This window comes from Anas acuta, chromosome 13 (assembly GCF_963932015.1).
Source record: "Anas acuta chromosome 13, bAnaAcu1.1, whole genome shotgun sequence".
In the NCBI taxonomy this organism is placed as follows: domain Eukaryota; kingdom Metazoa; phylum Chordata; class Aves; order Anseriformes; family Anatidae; genus Anas; species Anas acuta.
In genome coordinates this window covers 17,053,380-17,068,221 of record NC_088991.1, presented here as the reverse complement: position 1 = coordinate 17,068,221, position 14,842 = coordinate 17,053,380, and the positions used below count along the sequence as shown (strand labels likewise).

The window sequence follows — 14,842 nt, the reverse complement described above, 5'->3', positions numbered from 1 at the left end:
TTTTCTTCATGAATATTACAGAGTATTCAATGAAAATAGTTTTGTAGTCAAGTTTTAATTACTGAAGGAATCAATCATTAAACAAATCAATCATTAAAGAAACAATATTTCAAAAGAGTTTGTTATATCATTGATAATATATTTTAATATTGTTGTTTGAGAACATATCCTCAGCATGTCCAAGTCTGCTAGACTTTTTACTCCAGTTGAGGTTTTGAATTGTATTCTGTGGGCTTTCTTTTATTACCACTACAGTGATACCAGAATGTTCCTAAAAGAAACTCTTTATGCACACTATGTATCATATTATTAAAAATTACAGGATGGGTTGGTTATTTTATTTTATTCCCCTTAAGCACACAGTTTTGTATGCTAGCTCATATTACTGTATGCTCTAAAACCTTCATCATTTGCTGAGTTGCATTAACTGATAAATTGAGGAAACATACTAGAATTTCTTAATTCTAAGATAGCAGTGGAAAATGTGTAGCTTTTGAGATTTGAGTATTTTGTATTAAAGGTATTTGAATGTGTTGATTTCCGTTGTGTGTTAGAAATGCCTTTTCCTAATTTATTCATCTTGTTGAACTCTCATAACTCCAAGGAGGGTGGTGCTGTTTTCAGCATCTCTGGAGGCCTGATCCAAGTGATTTTTCAATTGAGAACAGGGACTCCAGTATAGCTCCTGTGAGCCAAAAAGGTTCTTCCATTGTCTGCTCAAAAACACTTTGTAATGCAGTAATTCTGCTAACAAAAAAGGTAAACTCATGACACTCTAGGTTTTTACTAACCTAGTTCTTCCATTTTCAGGCGCTTTTAAAGTAGAATGGAAAGCAATTCTCTTCTGCAGAAGCTGGTTGGGAAAAAACGTTTTCTTTTATCTGTACCTTAAAGGTCAATGACAGGCGTTTCCTGTCGGGGAGAGCAGGATAGAAGTGTTTGCTTTGCAATGCTCATTACCTGACAGTAGCTTATCTTTATATAGCTGTACCTGAAAATATATATGTGTGTTATATGTAATATAATATATAGGTATGATGCTCAGAATATACCATATTGATTTTGTTAAATCTACAGCTATCCTTCTTTTAGGTTTAATTTTCAATATGAAAGTGACCACATTGCTGGAGAAATTGTAACTACTCTCTGACAGTGGCCCTTTATGCTAGCTAGTAAACAACATTCACCATTAAACACATAAATTGATATTGTATTACTTATTTAAATATAATACAAATAATACATTTATTTACATAAATTAGGCAAGAGAGGCCATTTCAGTTAAATCCTTTGTGTTGGACTTTGATCACAGTAACAGAATTGTATTTCATGATAAGCGAGAACAAGTATATTTCTTTAACCTCAGTGGATTTTTTTAAAAGTCACTCTTATTCCTAACTTGTTTTTGTATGTTGTGGTCTGTGTAGTTTTATCTGCTGTGGAGCTATAGAAGGTGACTCAGGACAGACTAACTTAAGAGTTGTCGCTGCCAGCTAGTAAAGAAATTAAACAAACAAAAGTAATCTACCACAATACATCAGATGTCATGCTGCCCTCCATCCTCCATCCTTGGAGATTACCAGGATGTTTGCGGTTAATGATGCATTTATGTTATGCACTCTCTGAATTTTCAAAAAAAATGTAGGACAGCCAGGAGAACTGAATATAATAAGTTCAGTTAAAAAGGCAGATGTGCTAGTTTGAGAAATGAAAATCAGAAAGATGTTTAATGTGAGAAAAAATATTTTACTTTAACAATTACTGTAATGCTTTTACAAGCTTTTACAAGCCAGAAGCTCCCTGAAGGAGGAGACTAAAGAAGATTACACTCGCTGTGAAGATATTTGTTTTCATTTTCTAATGGATGTTGATATTAACAGGCTTCACATCTCAACTGTTCTTAGCTTTGTCCATGCAATGCAAGCCTAAATTTCAACTCAGATACTTGAACTTGAGTTAATGATAAAAAAAAATATGTATTTTTGTTTTGTTTTGTTTTATAAGCTCTAAATTCCGTGCATGTCTGAATGGTATTGATTCAGGTCACTAAAAAAAGGCAATTATTTCTTTGCTTTACTGTTAAATTTGTTGAAGTGATCTCTGAAATGACAGAAAATCATAACAATTGTACTCAAAAAACATACAAGAGAAGATGAAAAGGTTTTATACGGAAAAAAAAAATAAAATCTCTTCAGTGGCCATGTGGGCAAATAAACATGGGAATAGCAACAGCTGAAAGTTTTATGGGGAAGGAATCAGAGACTCCTGAAGCAGCTGAGGACACATTGGATCATCGACTACAAGGAGCTCAAGACGAAAAATGTGTGGTGCTAATGGTAATACGAGGAAGAAGAGAGAAAAAACTTCTCTGTGTATTTGTGTGTGAGGAAGGGCAATGGAAAGAGATATTAGTATTATTTTAGTCACACAGTAGGAATTAATGAATACTAGTGACAGTGAATTGGAACCTTCAGAATAGCATGCTTTCTTGTGGGATGCTGTATGTAGATGTAATTGTGTTAAAAAAACTTTACCATGTGATACAATGTGAAGGGGCTTCTTGTTCATTATATGTTTTTTCAAAGTAGGATATATAGCTTGTAAAATCCAGCTAACTTTCAGTATCATCAGGTTGTCATTGTTTCAGTAGTCATCAACCTCTTAGCAGAATGTATTTGTTTGGTAGAAAAACATACAGCACGTGTACAGTTTATCTGTCCGCAAGCTTTGTAAAAGCTCAATTGCTTTTGACATTTACCTTTGTGAGAGCAGACTCTATGAACTATTACATACTGTCACAAATCTTTTTTTTTAATTTGCATTGTAATGATGAAAAGAAAGGACAGTTTTTTTCAGTCTAGTTTTCCTGCAGTATGAAACAATTTTTTAATCTGAAAGTTTTGTTCAGGTACTTTCAACATTCATACAATTCAAATGCCTGTCTGGTAGGCATCAACCTGTCTAATCAAAGCATGCGTAATTATGCTATACAGTGTTAACTCTGGCAGCTGGGTTCTAAGAAACTAGGGCCACAAAGTTTCATTAACATTTCCAATGCATCCTCCTCCTTCAGGTCTCCTTTTAATTAATGTGATTTCCAACATTCATTCATTTGAAAATAGTATAATGCATATTATTGGAACAGAACAAATCTCATAAAGTAATCATCTGCTCACTGAAGAAGGGTTCTGTGGCCTTTTTTTTGTCATCTTAAACTTTGACTTCAGGAAATTTGACCTTCTGTTAATGAAGAAGCGTGACTGGTCATGAAGGCAGCAGTGGCACAACTTGGTTCAGTTTCAGTCCACCTCTCCAACTGGTAGAGCTGTAATATATCATCATGCTATGAATCTATTATTTTGTACTTGCTGCTTCTGCCTGCTTTGCAGTGGACTGTGGTCTGTATGTTAACATCTCCACTGCTAGCATGCTATACCATCTTTGGAAGGTTGTTAAGAGAATGAACAGGCACGCAGATTGATTTTTCTCATATTTAACGCTGTAAATCATCATTAATTGATTTTATTTGCTAGGATTCTGCATGTCTGAATGTACCCATATGTATGAATGGAAATTTCAAATGACACAGTGATTTCTGCTGAACTTGTTTGCTGGAAACTTAACTGGAGATAGAAATCCTATTTCTTTTAAAACTCTAAATGGAAAGTAGACCTCATTTAAAATACATTGCCTTCTGGGGGCCTACTGTCTCACTAGCAACTGCTTAGACATGCTTATAGTTATGGTATATTTGATCTTCTGGTTCTGATTTGAAATGTGGTGAAATGTCATTTACAGTTTTCCACTTGTTGTGAGAGCAGTGTGCTTAGAATGTGAGTGAAAAGAATAATGCACTTTTCCCAAAACAAACAGCTCTGAAAACTCACCTGATATGTAAATCCTGATATGTAAATAAGTGAGTTTAATCTACTACTCTGTAATTGTCAATAGGCAGTGCTGATGTGTCTGATATTTGAAAGGTGTATAGGTAACACCAGCGTTTTGCATTGACAGATGTGGAGTAAGTTACGCTCCAGGAACATTTTCTTCTAAACATCAGATAAGTTTGTTGGTATAAGCCCTTCCCAAAAGCTGTTTGAAAAGTAATCATTATGATTCTGACTATTCTTATTATTTTCTCTTAATTTTCTGGCTGCTAATTTTTCTGGTAATTCTGATACTCTGTGATGTATATACATTTCAGAAAGAAACGGAATTCACATCCAGAGAAAAAAGATTTCACTGAAGAATAAGTGAAATTTGCTGTCTCTTAAATTAGTGAGCAGTGACTTAAATGTGCAGTACTACTGAAGCAAAATTGGTCAAGGAAATTTTTTCTTCTGTGGAACAATTTGGCAATTTTTACTTCTTTTTTTTTTTTTTAATATGTGTTTTTCATTGAAAACACAAGGGAAAGGATATCTGAAAATGGTCCCTATTGCCTCTTAATAGAAAATAAAAACTGAGCAAAAATGGAAAGAAAACAAAAAAGAAATTAACGTTCTCTTTGAGGAAAAAGTGAATATGACACTTTGAATATGACACTTAAGTAGAAAATTACTTGGAAGAGAGGAAAGGCTTTTTTTTTCCCCAGTAGAAGCTATATATACGGAAGTTGTAAGACAAAGCATTACAAACCAGGCGATTGTTTGGCAAGCTAGAATGATGCTCCACTCCCTCTCCAGTAACAACTTGCCTTGGACTAGTAGCGGTATAAATATGTATGATTTTTCCTGAACTTTAAGCACATTTCACCTGCATGTTTCCAAGGCCGAGCTGAAGTGTTTCCTCTTTTAGTGATCCAAGCTTTTATTTTATTTATTTATTTGTTTATTTTTTAAATGACCTATAGCTACCAACCATTGTCAACAATGAAGTCTGATTTAACTTCAGTTTAATTTTCACACTTCTTTCTTTTCCTATTTTCTCCCAGAAGGTGTTGCATTCAATGATCTGCACTTGATAGCAATTTCCTGACCAGTGAGTGTATAGTGTCCTGTTGACTGTGTTATTGGTAGTGTTTTCTTTCCTGAGAGATAATTATCTGAATGCCTTCATTTCGGTGAATTTTATGGACTTTAACTCTGTTGATGATAAACATGGATTAAAGATGCAAAATAACTCTTCAAATCAAAATATTTTATGCTCTTTTTAGCTCTTAGGGAATATGCTCTTAAATGAAATCTGCTAACACCCTACAGAACATATTCTAGGTACTGTGATAGACTTCTGATGTATCTGTATGCTTGATACAGTACTCGGGGTTTCAAGCTGATAAAGTGAAAAGTAGTAAGAAACCTAGGGTAATGTATGTTGAAGCCGTTTCTGTGACTCCAGTTTTAGCATTTTTGTTGTGTGTATATAGAAGTGTGCAGATCTTTGTGTGTGTATAAAAACCTGTAAACACACACACACGCCCCAGAGTGGTTAGTTACTTAGAAACAAAATAGTTAGGTACTTCTTAAACCATACAGTGATTGACATGGTAGAAGTTTGGAAGGAAACTTTACGATATATGGGGAAAAATATGCAGGAAAGGGCTTTTCTCATGCTGTTTCTCTGTTTGCCAGCTCTGAACGTCATCGCATCTGATGTTATATACTGAAGTCGTACGTGTACACAATGATGTTAAGCCAGCAAACATGAAAACAAGGAAATAGCACGAGAAAGCCCTTGTCCTGTCTCTGATTGCCGAAGAAATTTATCGTCTGATCTCCAGAGGGGTTTGGAAGTGACGATGAACTGTTCAAGCTGCCCTACTGAAAGGTATCAAGGGCAAGAATTTTTTAAAAGGAAAAGACAAAAAAATTTAGTACATTGTGCTATAGTGTTCTATAACTTAGTTTTGCTAAGAAAAAAGTAATGTGACCCATCATTCCTCACAGTTGGCAATTATGATAAATCTATTGTTTTCTAATTTTGCTTGTAATCATCTCCTTGTCCCAGATTTTTTCTTTATTTATTTTAGTTGAAACAATTAGAAGTTTTAATTATATAAGTATATTAAAAGGGAGCAATAAATTTTATTCATGCTTTAAAAAGAGAATGTAAGTTCTTTATACTCCCTGCATTAAAAAGAAAAGCAAATGAATTGTTGTCATATATAGCACCATTACACATATTAAGAATTAAGTGGTATTTATATCTATTCCATAATATTTTTAATGATAATATTGCTGCTATGGATCATAAATAGAACTGATCAAATCACTGCTTTCTCATTTTATAGGCACAATAGTAGTAGTGAAAAAGTACTTTCTGCTTTCTTGACCACCATTTTTTGTAAAAAAATGATCACCTTTGAAATAACTCAAAAGTATTCACTTAACTTCCTAAAATAAAATCTAATTTGCATTTTGCCTGCTGGAATCTAGATAATGCATAACAGGTGCTGCACACCTAACAGTTTGAAATACTTTTATTTTAGAAAAAGTCATAAATCCAGTGGCTTACTTTTTAGAGTGATAAAATAGGGAAGAGTATACATTTGTTGGAACCTAGAACTTTTTGCACTGTTAGCCAGTACGTGGGGGAAAAAAAAAGTTTTTTTTTTTTTTTTCTCCTCCAAATTATTTCTCTATATAGTTAACCTCTTTTTTTTTTTTTTTTTTTCCCCTTTAATTTAAATTTGTTTTGTTATTTAGTATGGCTCATTTAACAAATATAATTTGAGTATCATTGCTTGGTTTGCAGCCTGGTTGCAAGTTCTTGTATATTGCTTCACATTTTAGAAAATAATGCTTAATATGTATCATCTATAATATTTGCATTTCATATGCAATGCAAAATCTCTTAGGAAGCAAAGGAGTATAAAGAACCCTGTTTTCTGCACTTATATGAAGACATGTAATATTAGTTTGCTAGAATAAAATGAATGACACTTTTAACTGGGATGTATACAGTATGTATAACTTTATTTTAAAGGCAAAATTATTAATGATTGATCAATTAGACTACAACATAAAATTACACCTTACTGTATGTTTGATGTAAAGATATTTATAGGGTTGTACTTAATATTCACGTTGCCTCAGTTCTTAGACTGCAGAATGTCTACCATGACTGTTGCCTATAGTATCCTCCACATTTGCTATCTGGCTCCTTCAAAAATGTGTATTTGGCTATTTGATCTGTAAAATAAATTCTATTAATACTGAAGTATGTATTGTAATTTAGCATATTGTATTGCATAATTATAGCTATGACTGTTAAAGAAAAATTTTAATTCCTATAATGAGATCATTTTCTTGAGAAGATGTTTATGTATCTGTAAGACAGTTTTGCTGTTTCTAGTTACCATATCCTTGCATCATTTACACTTCAAATTAAACAACACATTCAGTGGTTAGACATACAGTAATGATATTTATTGACACAATACCACAACTCAGCCAGTTGTTTTGGTTTGAAACATCATTCCGGATATAGTAAGGAGTTTATTCAAGACATATTGTTGAGTGTAACTAAAGATGGGTACTGCTTATTGCTATTACAGTTGTTTGCTTAGATGCCTCATAGTTGGGTGATGGGAAGCATGTAAAGCTATTTGTTAAGAGTAATTAACCTTTGGCCTGGTAGAGTTGTCCATTAGGAAGACAGTAGGATTTTAAGGACTTCTTTTTCTGCTTTTTCTTTCTTTATTGAATCTTTAGATTTTTGTACTTGTAGTAGATAGGTTTGATATCCTTGATAATAGGTTTGATTTCCTTGATGAGAAAACTCATGTATGTAAAATCCATGTTTGATTAAGAAAAGCACCAAATAATTTGAATGCTTCTTTTGTTTTCGTTTATTTGATTTAAGGAACACTGATCTGAGATACTGGACAGGGTTCATCTGCATGCTAGAGGACTGCACGCCCTCTATAAGTGCCTACTTTCTTACACTAAGTATGAAGAGAACCTTTGATAAGTTGTGCTTGCCATTTCTTGAGATGAATGTTAATTGTTCATAAGAAAAATACCTCATGGGACTCTTTATTTCTTTTGTTTTTAAACTACCTGACGATCTATCTTTTTTTCCTAGCATTTCACTGGTCAGATCATTATATTCTATAAATAAATAGTTCTAGAATAATCTAGGATAATTTTAAACTTTAGAAAAGATACATATATGAAATAAAGGCTCATCAGGTGGTTGGATTATTGGTCCAAATCAGTAATCTCTCTTCTGGTTCTCTCATGAGTCAGCACAGGCAACTATAATAACCCTTCAAATGCACAAAGGGAAAAAAACAGCAACCTCCTAAAGTGGTTCAGTTTCATGTGTTTCTCTGTTTCCATTTCTGGTTTCTTACATCTAAATACCACTTTCTACAAAGTGATTCTTTTACAGACTGGAGTAAGACTAGTTCAGAGAGCTCATTTCCTTCTGATGATTAAATGCATTCATGATAGTCTCATGAAAGGCTAATGTGTACTTAGCAAATGCGTATGTGTGCTGAATATTAATTTATACACTTTTCAAGGAGCTAAAGGATAAATGGAGGCCATTCAAAAAGATTCTATAGTTAGATTTTTATTTTATTTTATTTTTTTTATTTCTAATGAATATTAGCAGCCTGAGTCTAAAAAGCTAGGCATATGTCAGTGTTTTTTTTCTCAAATGTTTTCACCTACAGAAATAGTCTTTCTGGCGGCATGGAAGTCAGAGTAAATTAAGAACAAGCGTTACTGAGTTGACCACATTTAAAATAGAAAACTATATATTTTCTTTGAAATAGCAAACACACATTCTGTGTTATTTTATTGTGGTTTAGACTGTGATTACTATTATTCACCATCATCTCTGTAAAATTCTTGAGAGATTTATCCTTTTGTTCTCTGCACAATGTCACCCTTGTCACCAGTGCAGAAAGATCTTTGTCTATAGATAGTCCTAGAGTTTGTTTTGGTTAGCTACAGTGCTATGTGTGGCTCAGCAACAAGAATAGCTCTTTATTTGTTGCCAGTTTTACAGTGTAAATTAGTTGCATTGCATTGCAATGCCAGCAGCCAAAGATGGCTCAGATTTGCTGTTCTGCATCCTGTGTCATATTGTCAATGCCTGGATTTCATATGGATGCGTGTCTACCAAAGCTCAGTGCCACTCTGTCTCAAACACACCCTGATGTCAAGTGAGTCATTCCAAGGAAAAGCTATGGCACACAATCTGCAGGTTGCTTGAAAGCTGCCTATCATATCAGAAAATATATTGGACTTTTTTTTTTTTTTTTTAATTGGGCTAAACCACCATAGTAGGATATCTCTATATCCTTCTGAATTTCTTTGAATAGAGCACTGCTAAAGGGCAAAAGGGCAATAGGGTGCTGTCAAAAGCAAAGCACATTTGTGGTGTAAATAACTTTTTTTTAAACATAAACTGTAATGTTGTTTTTGTTGTTGTTATTACACATGTTATTACACATTTTCAATGATTTCCTAGTCTACCGTACTACAAATATTTATGGCATACCCTGGTGTTAAGTATTATTTGTAAAATCTTTTTAACAAATCTTTTTTAGTATATATTTTTGCTTTCATATTGAACTACCAAGCACTGTTCCTTTTATGTCTTATTTATCAAAATAAATTCTGTTTAAAGATTATATTTATATATGTTTTGGAGAAGCACTGTTTTTAAATACACTTTTGGTCTCTTTGATCAGCGCATGCACACTGTCAAATCTATACATATGCCAATATTTTTTACAGTGATTGGAGTCTATAATTATTAAATTAAATTTACTACACGGAGATTACTAGTAAGCATATTCCTTAGCAGCATGTACTTTTTATTGTCATTTTCTTCAAAGAATGTGGTCTAAGCAGGACTTTCCAAGAGTCACACATCCTCTAGCAATGTTTACATGTATGTATGTGTTTATATAGTTTGTATAGATATATATAGTCTACACATATATATCTGTGTGTGTGTTTATTTCCTGTGCATGTGTATATAAAAAGAGCATGAAGGTGTATGTGCACACACATATATCTCATATTCAATTAGCACAGGTTACAGGTAGCATATTTTACATAGAATAGAGCTGTAGCTATATGTGTATCTCAATACCCAATATATGTCTTTCGCTATGAAGGATAGCCAAGCACTACGGTTTTGCTTTACACATTCCTTTGAGGTTTATCTTCTCTTTTGAGAACATTCTGTGTTCTGTATTAGAAAGTGACTCTTGATAACTTGGAGGTTAGGATACAATATGATAAATATAGTTTATATTTCTTCTGTTCTCCAAATCTTTCACTTTTCAGTTCTGATTCCATTACTGAGGGCTGGAAAATATTCCCTATTCTAAAATACTTTTTTTTCTTGTTGTACAGGTACTCTCTTAAATCTCACCACTGAAAATGTCATGAAAATGATGTTTCTCTATGTCCTCCAAATTGTGAGCCCCTGCAGATTTCATAAATAAACAAATGTAAATCGAATCCAGTTATTTAAATTCATTTAGATGGATATTAAATAATTATGCTATCAGGAGTTTTTCAGGGGTATAACTGACTTCTGCAGTCTTTTAAACAACCTTTTTTTTTTTTTTCATATTTAGTATATTTTTCTTTTTTAGGGAAGGAGTTCATAAAAGCTCAAACAGCTTATTTACAGTAAAAGCTAAATGGTGATATCAAATATTTGAGGTTTGACTTCCCACCACTCAATAGCAGCTAAGAATTATCAGCTAAATTCCAGTCCTTTTTCTCAGTATATTTTTCATCCTTTTTCTCCTGAGAGATATCCATGGCAATTAGATGGATGAACTGAGTTCATCTTATGTTCTCTGTTTACTGCTGGGCTGTGATGTTATTTGTCTTCCTTTGTGATCTGATCAGCAGTTTGACATGAAATTTGAATCTAAGACCTTTCCTCAAAAGAATTTCTTCTTTTTCATTGTCTGGCAGTTCAAAAACTTCCCTTTCATCCTGTACATAAATTACAAATAAATTGTAGAGATATAGGCCCCTTGACACTAATATGGATCTGAAAGATTCCACTAACAGACCCTCCTTCACAAAAATATTTTTTCTAGATCCTTATCTAAACTGATCCTTCCTTCCTTTCTCCTCTGCCCGCCCCATCCCCCCCACCCCAAGAAAAAAACAGATGACAAATTCATCTCTTATCCAGACACTAGTGCACATGTATTTCAGACAAGCAAATGACCCACAGACAAATGTACTTCACAGGTGAAGGACATTTGGAATTTTCTTTCCTTTGAACTTTTAAAATATTTGAATAATTGGAAGACATGTCTTTTCCTAAATATTTCCACTACTTGGATGTACTTCATGGAGAGAAACAATTCAGGGGAAGAAATAAATCTCTTATTCTAAACACGTAGTGAGTATCACAAACTCTTTAACTGATATTTTTATATTAAATAACACATTAAATACAAAATACCAGTTACATATTTTCTGGCATAAATGAAACTTAATGTCTTCTTACAAAGTAAGAATAAATCTGAATGCTTTGTTAATTCTCGAGCATTATGTATGGTATGGTATACCAAAAATTCTGTCTTTGGTCAAGTTATACTAGAATATTTGGCTTGAATTTAAGAAGACATTTTGGCTTACGTACATGTGATATGTTGGTTTTATTTTTGGGGGGAGTGAACACAAATTGTTCTGAATTTTCGACTCAATTTGTTGATAAGTCGATTTGTACAATCTTAATGCTAAGAAACATGAGAGCATCGTGAAATATTTGAGAGAAACTAACAGACTACAATAACAGTATTAATTCTTGCACCCAGCTAAATGAAGAATACTTTTGCCTGAGCTATTTAATGCTATATATCTTTCAAGACTGTCTGTCAACCAAAGGTGGCAGGGTCTTCCATGGACAAGGTCATGATCACATTCAGGACCTAGGCAGTGTTAGAATAGAAAGGGAAAAGAAAACAAACAAACAAACAAACAAACAATAAATAAAAGATCCTGCTAGTGTATATTTTTTCTTGTGGTAAGATAGCTCTACCAGTATCTGAAGTTCTGCATTGGAGAACTTTGCGGATGTAGCTTTGAGTCGCATTCTGCCACATTCAGACATTCTTTCTTAATTGGGTTAATGTGTATTATTATTATAAATAAAAGAAGCAGATTGTTGCCTTCTACCTAATAATGTATGTGAATGTATGGATGTGTGTTCACATGTGATTTTAAAGTTTGACTGCTATCAGGCTTACTTGGTGATTTTAAGGTAAGAAAGATGTCTAAATTTTGTTTCCCTACCTTGGGAAGTTAATGTTGAACTGAAAGTGAAAAAGAAATGCAACTTAGACTTTTAAAGTGTATGGTACAGTTTGCTTTTTTAACTGGATGAAACTACTTAATTGTTAAGGATATTACAGTTTGCCGCATGATTTACCTTTTTACCATTTTTAAACTTACCTGAGGTAAGTGTATTAAAATGATAGTTAATATATAACAATAAAATGTCTTCTATCTTTGTCACATTTTATTTCTTTAAATAGGTTTGAAATTAAAAAGGTACTCTTAACCAGTTATTGTATTCCTCTCAAGAGGGGAACAAAACATTGCTTTTTGTTCTCAAGCTTAGCAGAAAGGAGGCAGTGACTTCTGCATCCTGCTGAGGTTTTGGTTGCTGTTGATTTCAGTCAGCATCCAGAACTGCTGCAATTTATAGAACAAATGTCTCTTCCAATTCATGTTAAACTCAGCACTCAGTAAGAGCTGCAGCTGAGAGAGTTGCTGCCATTTGTAAAGGTATGTCTGATACTGTTATTATCAGCAGCAATCAGCATTGTTGTATTCACTGTCTTACAGTTCATGCAGAGTCATCTAGATCTTTTTAGAATTCAGTGGGAACAATGGTTATACCAGAAATCCTACTAAAAAATCCCGTTCTCCTCCCTCAAGCTACTCCTCACTGAGCTACTCTACCAAATACACATATCTAATAGTTCTCAGAGGTATGTCCAATAAGATACATTAAACTAAGGTAATTGTATGTGGATCTTTATTCTTTTTATTTATGCTAAGTATTTACCGTTAAACTCTTACTTTATTCATTATAGGGCTGTAGAAGCTTAAATGCAGACATATGCACAAAAAGAGATATTTTCTAATACTTTCGCATATGTGGTTTCTCTATCAGAAGCTATTCTAAGATATTTCTTGCTGTTTAGTAGCCTGTCTGAATGCATTTTTGAATGGCCTAAAGTAATTTTTTTAATTATTATTTTAATCTACCAAAATTATGTCATTAATTCAAAAGCAGGGATGAGCAGATTGGTGTTCTTGTGGGAAAATTATCAAACCTGCTAATTTCAAATATACTAGGACTGAGGATTCCTTCAAACTTCACATTAAATCAAAGATAGTAGCTTCTAAGTATGTGACGAATATACTTTCAGAAAGTGGCATTAGTTTTTTTTATTTTTATTTTATGGCCAAAGTTCTGAAGTAACACATGATCTGTGTTGATTCAATTCCCTTTCTTTGTTGTAATTATTGTAAGGTCACTTCTCTGTATTATTCATTTGACTAGCTTCCTAACTCAAGGTACTTCATATCCCATTCATCAAATATTTTCCTTGCTCTTACAGGGTTTAGAAGAACATTAGTGCTTTTATAGTCTAACACTGAGATTCCTGTTTTCTGCTCTCTATAAAAAGAGTTTCTGCTCTCTATAAAGTTACTCCTTACTCACAGTCTAACTTTTGTCTGTAGTTCCACCTTCATCTTCCCTTTTAAATATTGAACCATCTTCAGCTTTCACATCATGCCTTCCTAAACTTGTCTTCATCTTTTTCAGTCTTGAGTTTAGTGCATGTAGTATCATGTTGCATTGTCAGTCCATATTAGTACTAATATAGAATCTATGGATATTCACACATATGCATTTTAAATCAGTGCTGAAAACCAAGTATATTGGGAATTTGGCTCCTTGTCAAATCATTATTTTCAAGAAAGTACTTTTTCCTGTTCACCCTATTTCTGGGAACCTAATTCCTCCAGGAGAAAAATACTTAGCATGGGAGACTTGAACATTCTTTGACTTTTTTGGAGCTTTGCCTATCTTGAACCTTAGTCTAGTATAAATTTATCCCAGAGGAACATAGCATCTAGAACTAAATTCCATCTAGTTCTACTAGTGAAAACATTAATAAGTTGACATAGTCAAGAATGCTTTACTCACAAAGTGATAAATCAAACGTTTTCAGAAACTTATGATGCTTAGATATTAAAAGCAGATAGAAATGACAGAGTAGTCCTGTCATTCTGAAAAGCAATTGGTAAAAGAAGACTTAATTGGAGCCAAAAATGTTCTGTTGATATGTTCTGTGTGCAAGACACACAATGGCACATTTATATGTGCTCTTTCAGCTACCAAGAATTATTTAATAGTTGCTGTATTTTGGCTTTGAAACAATAAACATGGATAAGACAGCACGTGCTCAGTTGTATAAGGGTTCCAACATCTGTTCTTCAATCCTCTTACAGAAAGTCCTTTTGGAATTGGCAAATGACAACATAAGTTCTGAAATGGATATGAAAATGTTAATGGGGGTTGGGGGGAATTAAAGGGAAATATTTCATTATGTCATTGCCCCCTTTTAACACATTAACTGCTTGAACTGTTTGTTTTTATGATTCCAGATGGTAGCAAGATGCATAAAGAAGAATAAAATGAAATAGAACAAATCAAATGCTTGGCTGCTGTTCAAGAGCAGCTAGGGCTAAGCTTTATTAAATTCACATGAGGATATGATAACTATGGAATTTCACAGAATGAACTGCAATAATCTTACTTATGAAGACCATCATTCTTCTTAAGATAGATGGAAGAATATAAAATATTGCCACCAAAAAAAAAACCA

The 14,842-nt window shown here is 33.3% G+C and overlaps 1 protein-coding gene across 1 annotated transcript in view; it reads left to right on the top strand.

The window, feature by feature from the left end:
- Window positions 1-14,842, top strand: part of PCDH11X (protocadherin 11 X-linked) — a 480,483-nt gene that overhangs the window by 75,538 nt on the left and 390,103 nt on the right. The window lies entirely within an intron of this gene.